An 8,836-nucleotide genomic window follows, 5' to 3' on the forward strand; every position below is an offset into this window, starting at 1 on the left:
AACCTCGCTATAACTGTAACACGACATTCCGCAGTCTCTCGTTTCCTTCTCTATGAACGGTATGCTTTTTCTGTATAGTGCGTGAGAATCAATACATTTCACAGTGTGATAATACATAAGTCAATAATAAATCAAATCAAATCAAATCAAACCAAAAGGCAATTATCTTCACCATCTGCAACTCCACCCATTTTTGTGGACTTTTTGTGAACTTACTGAGCAGACCAGCTACATTTTCTTCCAAATCATTTACGCATACTACGAACAACAAAAGTTGCGAAACTGATACGTGTGAAACACCGCTAGTCACAGCCTTCCATTCAGAAAATCATACCACTCAAGCTACCCTCTGTCTTCTATGGCCAAGCCAGTTATGAATCAATTTTGCCTGCCCCATCTGATCCATTGCGATTTCAACTTTCATACCAGTCTACCATGAGGTACCTTGCCAAAGTCTTTACTGAAGTCAATGTAGATAACATCCACTGCCTTTCCCTCATCTTTCATCTTGGTCACTTCCTCGAAAAACTCGATCAAGTTAATGCGGCAGGACCTCGCCATCACAAAAGCATGCTGTCTGTCACTAACAAGTCCATTTTTTTCTAAATGTGAGTAAATCGTGCTCCTTGGAATGTTTTCAAGTAATTTCTGTACCGCTGATGTAATGTCCCCAGATCTATAATTTCCCGGATTATCCCTGCTGTCCTTCTTAAACAATGAAACAAAATTGGCTATCCTCAAGTCCTCTGGAACTTCCCTTGTAACCAATGAGGTACCTGTCAAGGCCCCGCCTCCCTCATGCCCCTGTCGTTGCCTTTACTGCACTGAAATACCACTAAATCTGATTCCAGCTTCACCCTATCAAACTGCAGGGTGAATTTTATCATACTCTGGTCACTGTCTCCTTCGGGTTCCTTCATCCTCAGCTCCCGTATCAAGACTGCCTCATTGCAATCACCAAATCCAGAATTCCCTGTTTCCTCGTGGCTCGACCATAAACTGCTCCAAAAATCCATCTCGCAGCAATTCCACAAATTCCTTTTCTTGGGATCCACTACCGACCTGGTTTTCCCAGTCCACCTGCATATTGAAATCTCCCATCATCACTGTAAGCTCGCCCTTCTTACACACCCTTTTTAATCTCCTGTTGTATTTTGTCTCCCACATCCTGACTAATGTGCGGACGCCTGGACATAACTCCTATCAGGGTCTTTTTACTTTTGAAGTTCTCCAACTCTAACCGCACCGATTCTATGGCCGGACTTTTACTGTCCTGCCTGATACGGCTTTTGGAGCGGACGATGGGCGGACGAGGGAAAGGTCTGCTGACCTCGGGCTGGACTTTACAGTTTTGGGACAAGCGAGGCCGTAAAGCTCCGCCCTGTACCCTCTGACCCTATATCCGTTTTTGCTCTCAATTTAATTTATTATCTTACAAACAAAGTAATGCCGCCCCCTTTACCCACCTGCCTGTCTTTTCAAGAGGATGTTTATCGCTGGATATACAGCTCCCACCCTTGCAGCCACGTCTCTGTGACGCCCACTACATTGTACCCGCCAATTTCAATCTGCATGACAAGCTTATTGACTTTGTTTCATGAACTTCGTGCAATCAAATACAACAACCTCAATCCTACTTTTACGACCCTCTTCTCATTTGCCCCCCGTTATCTGCTGCGCAGTCTATGGGTCCTTACAATATCTTGGCGTTATACTGAAGACGTACCTGTTGTGGGGTTTTTTGGTTGTCTCTGTTGAAATGCCATCAAACTGAAGCATTTAGTGTGAGACAATCAGGTGGACAAAGTCATGGAGGGATTTGATCAGGTGAGTTTGAAAATGAGAGCTTTACCAGATCAACTGGTTCAGAGGGCAGTGAGCACAAGGATGATGGTAAATGGGACTTGCTGAAAGTTGGGATATGCACAGCGGTTTTTGAGATGAGCTTTTACTCTTCAGCTTTGTAACTCGGAGGGTGGTCAGGAGAAAACTGGAGTCGGAAATTGTGGCAGCTGGAGTGAGGCAAAGGATGATTCTGGTGCTGACAGTAGACAGGATTCATGATGCGGTGGATAGCACAGGCCCATGACAATCATGATTTATCTAGTTTACCAGGCTGATTCCGGGGATGGCACGACTGATATATGAGGAGAGATTGATTAGGTCAGGATTCCTTTCGCTGGAGTTCAGACGCATGAGTCGGGATTTCATGGACACTTATGAAATTATAACAGAACTGGACAGGGTAGATGCAAGGAGGATATTCCTGACTAACAAGGGAGTCAATGGTTCTCAGAGGTAAGCAGAGATGAGGCACATTCAGATCAGCTGTGATCTTACGGAATGGCGCCGGAGCCAGGCTCGAAGTCTCGAATGGCCCAGTTCTACTCCTAATTCATATGTTCCTATCAGCTAAGAAAAAAACTTTCCATATGGATACAACCCAGTGGACATGGCAGGTGGAGAAATGGTGTTGGGATTGATTGCCTTCTCCATGTCCTCCTGCTGGGCAAACACTGTTTAAAATTGCTTCTATATCCATTGAATCAGTGTTTGTGGTTTTTGGGATTTGGAGAACTGTAGGGCAGAATACTCGGGATAATCAGTGGTGCCAGCTAACATTGATTACGCTGGCTTGGTACCAGAGGCAGACGAGCCAATCAGTGCTGTTGGGAGAAGCTTGGTGGAATATACGTGCTGTTGTCTCCGAGGATTCACAACAAGTTAAGCTGAGAGAAAGGCTGTGGAAGATGAATCATTTTCATTGAGCTCCATTGTGTAGATTCAGTGAGCAGGGGACAGATATCTATCTGGAACTTTAGAGTGAATCTGGCAAACATTGAACATTTCTGCCAAGCACTAGAAATCTCCCAGACAGTCCGACCGGAGATGATGTTAGGAAGTTTAATCCAATACTGAAAAAGGCGTGAGCATTAACTCACATTGGAAACGAAACGGTCAATCAGGGTCTCCAACCAAGTCCGGAGAGTGCTGTTAATAACCATCAGAATACGAGGCTCTGAGTACCCGACTACCTCAGAGCAATGACATGAAAAATTTACATGAGACAATAAAACTCAACTATTTTATCTGGCAGCAGTTTACCTGAATTTGCTGGGTCATTTAGAAAATTAAAATGAAAGTGCAACTATCGTGAGACAAACCTTTCAATGTCACATTGAATCTACCTGACGTTGGGAATGGTCACCCTGCTTTCACTTACTCAGATCTTCCAACCAACGACATTGACTCCGAGGTAGGTCAGCCTGTCAGTGCAGCTCCACTTCCTTCACATCAACTGATTATTCAGCCTCCTGACTCAAACTGAAATGTTTACAAATCTATTGTGATGTCAGATTTCACCGGGATACACATTGTGATGGCGAGACTTGCACTGTGATGTCATGGGTTAATGCATTTGTTCAAGGCGTCAACGTTTGATGAAGTTTTGTTTGGAAAATCTGTGGATTTCATTTAAGGTACAATGATTTACTGTGCTACAATGCAACAACAGGTTTACATGTGATCACACGCCAAAGATCTTGCGATCACACCCCAAAGATCATGCAGTGAGCATGGATAATCCGCAGCAATGGTATTTCTCCTGATCTCGGGTTTTATACATTTACAGCAACAGGAGTAGGTCATTCAACTCCTCAAACATATTTCACCATTAATTTATTCCACGGTTGATCTGTACCACAGGGGGAGATCTGTAACTTAGGGTAGATGGTGCGTAATAGCAATGTCACTGGACTATTATCCAGAGGCATAAACTAAAGCTCAGAGTTCATGGTTTCAAATGACATCACAGCAGATGGTGGAATTTTCCAATTAATGAAATCAAGAACTGAAAACTGGACTCAGTTTGAAAAACACTTGATGTTTGGCGTGAAATCTGTTGTCCAGGGTATTTCTCGTACACTGCAGACTCACTCAACTAGCACTGCATATCATGGGTTTTTCACAAACGCCTCTGCATATTATAGGCAAAAGGATTACGCACATGAACTAATTGTAAGTGACCAATTCGCAACTTTGTTCCAAAGAGTAGAAGACTGAAGTTTTACAACTTTAACTATTCTCTCTCTCGTGAATCGATCATTTCAAAATTCGTATATTACCCAGGATCCTCACGAGCGCGTCAGTGTGTTGATCTCTCGAGTTCATCTCTCTTTCTGGCCTGGAGGTGAGCTGCTGTCCTTGATGCCATGTCCGGATATGCTACTGGGTAGGTTGAAGGGGGGATCAGGCTGAACCCTGCCAGCATAGACTTCTTATTAATTTCTGGCTACCTCCTAGAATCTTCTCAAGATTCGGTCTATCATGTGCTTTGTTCTGATTTATTTCACATCATTTTTGATGGGTTTCAATGGGTGTTAATGAGTTTCAATGGTGGACCCTTTGTTTTTTTGTGCTGCAGAATGTAGTGTCACGCTGGGACAACTTCGCAAGAGACAGGAAGAAAGACTCACTGTTTATTCCTGACCTGTGACCTCACCCTCATGCCACACGAGTTACCCTGGCTGCCACTTATGACCGTGTGTCTCTCTTTCTTGTAGGTAGTAAAATACAACACAGAAGTGCCACACTGGAACAGCTTCACAAGAGAGAGAGAGAGCGAGAAAATGAGAGGGACCACTGCTTATTCCTAACCAGTAAACCCCCTTCTGTGAGCAGTTTCGGAGTGCTCGGCCGCTTTCCGGTTCTGTACCCCGGAATTATGATCCGGCTTTTTAGTGACTCACCAAGATGGATGATGAGAGAGAGAGAGAGATGAGTCAAAGTTAATTTGATCAGTGTCAGTACAAAGAGCCCAAACTGTTTCAAGAGGTATACGATGTACTGCTAAATGTCCCAAGGTGGTTTCCTGGAACTGCAAAATGTTTTCCCACTGGTGGAGGCATTATTCTATACAGCTGGGGTAAAACTCGTTACCATTTCCCTTGTCTCTCCTAGTTGGTCAGGTAGAAATGTATCTGTGACAGCTCGACTGCAGCCAACAGTTCTGTGAGCTTCTCCTTTAAGGGGGGAATGTTATTCCCAAAGTGAGCAAAGTGAGCGTCTTCTTGTAAATTGGTGAAATTTCCACATACCGAGATGTGAATTGAAGAAGGTTCGGGGATGGATGATATTCGTTGGTGTGGCACATGAACTTCCGCCCTGGGTTTAAAACAGAAACTACTTTTCCGGTATCTGGCACCACTGCTGTGGTCCATGCTGATACCGCTGGGCACTGGTGGTGACAAGGTAGGTCCCAGCCCCTCTGTATGCAACCTGTGGGGGGACGTGGCTGGTGGCCATCGCTTCCATTGCGCAATTTATAGGCTTAGCCACAGCAATCCTGAACCCGCACTGAGATCCTGCATCGGCATTCATGTGCTGGGGACACAGCATCACTTGCGCTCCCCTGTTCTGACAACCGGAGAGATCGGTGCCTGTCACATTGTGCTCCCGCAATATGACTTTTGGGCGGGACCTTTCTGTAATGAACATGTACGGCCCTACATTCTCAACCCGGTACAGGGGTGCTGGCTGTGTGGATGTTCCCATCACCGGCATCCTTACGACCAGCCCCATAATTGTGTGGTCGGCGTTTTCACAATCAACTGGCACTGGGTACGCCTCTGAGGCCACACCAAGCAGGCAGGGACTCAATGTGCTCTTGTAATGGTGTATTGCCGCTCGCTGCTGGGTTCCTGATCCAAAAGGGGACTTGCCCCTGTCGCAAATCTTCCAGATTGTTCCGGCCCTCCCCAGCGATCAAGCCCCATTTAGCCCACACACCTCCGTCTGGGCAGCTTGATCGGATGCATTCCGATCCTCTCTAATCAGTTCATTTTTCATTTTAGCATGGGTCTCCAATTTTCCTATGATTTCTTTTAGATGTAGAGTCATCGCAACCTCTTCCTCGAACACCGACCCCACCACAGTGTTTTCATCCAACACCTTTCTGAGCTGGCTTTTTAATCCGTTAATATGTCCAGCCACTTCAACATCATCCATGCTGTTTATCATCGACGTGCCAGTGTTATAAGCTGTGAACCCGTCATTAACAACCCCTCACCGCTGCCTCCCTGGTCCCTCAGCAAAATCAGACTTAAATTTGTACAAATCACTAACATTAATATCACCAAAGTCTAAATTGTAGAATTTGTGGAACATTTCTCTCAAAAAGGCGTGATATAACAAATCTGTTTTGCGAGGACGCCATGCAGGTTAACATACCTCCGTTAAATTTAAAATTACTGAGGCCATCGCGTAATGCACCCCCTGGTCCAAAAGCTTCTTAGTCGGGACTAATACCAACCCATTCCCGGGTCCCCTTGCCGTGATCGGACAGTTGTGAGGGTCAATTGGTTGGGCTGTGGGTCGGGGCTTCTTCACCTGAATCAGCAGTCCGGTGTCTGTTACTGACATCCCTGACTGGGGGGCTACACATGCTTCCCTGCTACGATCCCAATTTACACCGTCCCCGGAGTTCTGCCACCACCTTATGAACGTAATCGATGCTCCTTCGGGACATACCTTGACACACCCCCACAAACAGCCCCTGGTCATACACCCACAATTTCTCCCAACATACTGTGACCCCCTCCTGGTGACCAAGTGATGGTCCGGTAAGTATGATTGTCTAATCATACCCAGTCCGAGGGCCGGTACCTCATGTCCGGGCCCAGCTTCCTGATACACCACCATCTCCCAAAGGGTATTTCCCCTTTACGAGATAAACACACCCTCCTGCACTCAGTAACCCTAACCCTGGGAGTCACCACTTTGATTTCGGAACAGCAAAACGATGCTTCTCCGTAAGTGAAGCTCTCATGTTTGGAGTTCGATCCCAGACATCCATGCCATCTCCCCTCAAATATCGGGTGGGATTTTATGGCATCGCTCGTCCCGAAACTGGAATACCCTGACCGTGGTCAACGGGATCTTTCCATTGATCCGCCCCTCACCCGCTCCGATTCCCGTGGCGGGCGGGATGGTAAAATTCCAACCATTGCCTTCCTTTCATTACAAAGCGAACTGCGTGAAGGAATTAAATGATAAATTATAACCGGAACTTCTGAACAAGGCTTTAGCTGCCTGCAATCATTAGCAATTAGCGGATGGTGAAGTCCATTTTCCATGCAGAAGCTGAGTATCGCGAAAATACACACACGTTCCACAGCACAACCTTTCATATGGTATTTGGCAGTAAACAGGCAATGGCTTAGTGGTATTATCGTTCGAGTATTAATCCAGAAAGTCAGCTAATGTTCTGGGGGCCAGGGTTCGAATCCTGCCACGGCAGGTGGTGGAATTTGAATTCAATAAAACACATCTGGAAGTATGAGTCCACTGATGACCATGAAACCATTGTCGATTGTTGGATAAATCCAACTGATTCACAACTGTAGTTTAGGGAAAGGAAACTGCTGTCCTCACCTGGTCTGGCCTACATGTGACTTCAGAGCCAAAGCAACGTGGTTGACTCTCAAGTGCCTTCCAAGGGCAACTAGGGATGAGCAATAAATAACAAAAACTGAAAATGCTGGGAATTTTCAGCAGGTCTGACAGCATCTGTGTGCAGAGAGTGGAGCCAACGTTCGAGTCTAGATGACCCTTCGACAGGGCTGAGATTTGCCAGCATTTTTGTTTTTGTTTCAGATTCCAGCATCCACAGTATTTTGCTTTTATGGATGCTGGCCAGCCAGCGACGCACCTGTCGCACTAGCGAATTAAGAAACAAACATCTTGCAAGAGGTGAGCCAATTATTCCACCTCTGAACCTCAGATTACCGAAAGGCTTGTGGAAGTTACTATTTACCTTGCGTTTCTTCAACTCTGGAACATTCACAATCGGTCAATCCCTGGAGCTGAAAAGACAGCATAGGAGGTATTCAGGGCTTTACTTGGCCTGCGATAGTGAAATCCTTAGTGGGGTCCGTTACCAAAAGTTCCTTGCAGTGGTTGACATGAAGGGTTCCTTTCGCTCACTGTTGGATTGTTTTCAGTTCAACTGAGTTGGAATGGACCAGTTAGGTTCAATCCTTGAGAGGATTGACAAAAGGCTGAAATTTCAGGGTATGATTTGAGCTGAGCTTGAAACATGTGGAATGAATTGTGTTACGTTGAGCTCTCAAACGTTACAATGAGATGTTTTCTGTTGAATTTCAATGTTTTGCTGTTTCCATGCTGGGATGAGGATTTGCACTGGCAAAATAAATAAATGTTTCATGGCAAGAGATGTGTCTGCATGTTGTTTTCCATATATTTCACGCACACAGAGAAAAATAGAAGATACGAGCAGCAGAAGGCCATTCGGCTCGTTGAGCCTGTTCCACCATTCATAACGATCATGGTAATCATCCAACTCAATAGTCTAATCCTGGCTTCTCCACATTGCCTTTGACCGCATTCGCCACAAGTGCTATATCTCGCCGCCTCTTGAATACATCCAATGTTTTGGCTTCAACTACTTCCTGTGGTAATGGATTCCAGAGGCTCACCAAACTTTGGGTGAACAAACATTTCCTCACCTCCGTCCTAAATGGTCGACCACGATTCTTCAGATAGAGACCCCTTGTTCTGGATTACCCCAACATCGAAACATCCACCCTGCATCTATCCTGCCTAGTCCTGTTAGAATTTTATAAGACTCTATGAGATCCCCCCTCATTCGTCTGAACTCCAGCGAAATCAACCCTAACCTCGTCAATCTCTCCGCATACATCAATCCCGCCATTCCCGGAATCAGCCTAGCAATCCTTCGCTGCACTCCCTCGAGATCAAGAACATCCTTCTTCAGAAACGGAGACGAAAACTGCACGCAATTTTCCAGCTGTGGCCT

This window comes from Mustelus asterias, unplaced genomic scaffold, assembly GCF_964213995.1.
Source record: "Mustelus asterias unplaced genomic scaffold, sMusAst1.hap1.1 HAP1_SCAFFOLD_62, whole genome shotgun sequence".
NCBI lineage: Eukaryota > Metazoa > Chordata > Chondrichthyes > Carcharhiniformes > Triakidae > Mustelus > Mustelus asterias.